Here is an 882-nt window from a genome sequence, read left to right as displayed (position 1 = left end):
AACTGCCCTTTCCAGACCACGAATGTAGCATTTACTATATGGTGAAAGAAATGCATATGACCTTGAACGCAGCATTTTGCGTAGAACAAATTTGTTTAGAAATCCATGTCGTATACACCGCATCTACACTAGCAAAAGAGTGCTTGGTTGCGCCCCGAAAATAGCTGATCTACAAGCTTTCAACGCGTCACAGTGCGACGCGTTGTGAGCTTGTAGATCTGCTATTTTTGTCCAAAAGTGCCCTCTTACGGGATTTCAGCCCCTGCCTCTCTAACTCTCTCTGCACGTCCCTGTAGCTACAGTATAGCTTCCCTCTCTTGTAGGAGAATATATCCACATCATCTAAGATTCTAAGTCAGTACAGTTACTATTACTCTCACCTCCGATGTGAAGAAGAATCATGTATTTCACTCACATCCCATTCATAGTCCTACTGTAACTGTATATTCTAGGTCTACTTCTCAGTGACAATGTAAATGCATTACCTGAATTGTGTTTTTTGTTTTGTTAAATGAAAATCATATGACTCCAGACTGTCCTCTTGCTAAATTGATCAGACTTCATTTGAAGCCTGGTGGAGGGATTAGTGTCAATTGTGTTGGCTTTCAATGGATGGGATGCAGGTGGAATTGAGGATTAGCTGTTGTTGGTAAAGTATGGCGGCTGCCGAAAGGCAAACTTGAGCAAACTTAGTCATATGCTCACAAGGTTCAAAACATTTCCAGTGTTCAAATAGGGTAGCCTACAGTATATATAATTTTATAATTATAACTAGAAACATAAAATCTGTATTAATTACTTATTAGTAGCAATTATCAAATATGTATATGTCTATTGTATAACTCTTTGATGAACGGTGATGTGTCAACCTGAAGCCATTCT

Source organism: Protomyctophum parallelum (genome assembly GCF_964188405.1).
Source record: "Protomyctophum parallelum genome assembly, chromosome: 15".
NCBI lineage: Eukaryota > Metazoa > Chordata > Actinopteri > Myctophiformes > Myctophidae > Protomyctophum > Protomyctophum parallelum.
The sequence above is the reverse complement of the archived record's forward strand: the minus strand, read 5'-3'. Positions refer to the sequence as shown.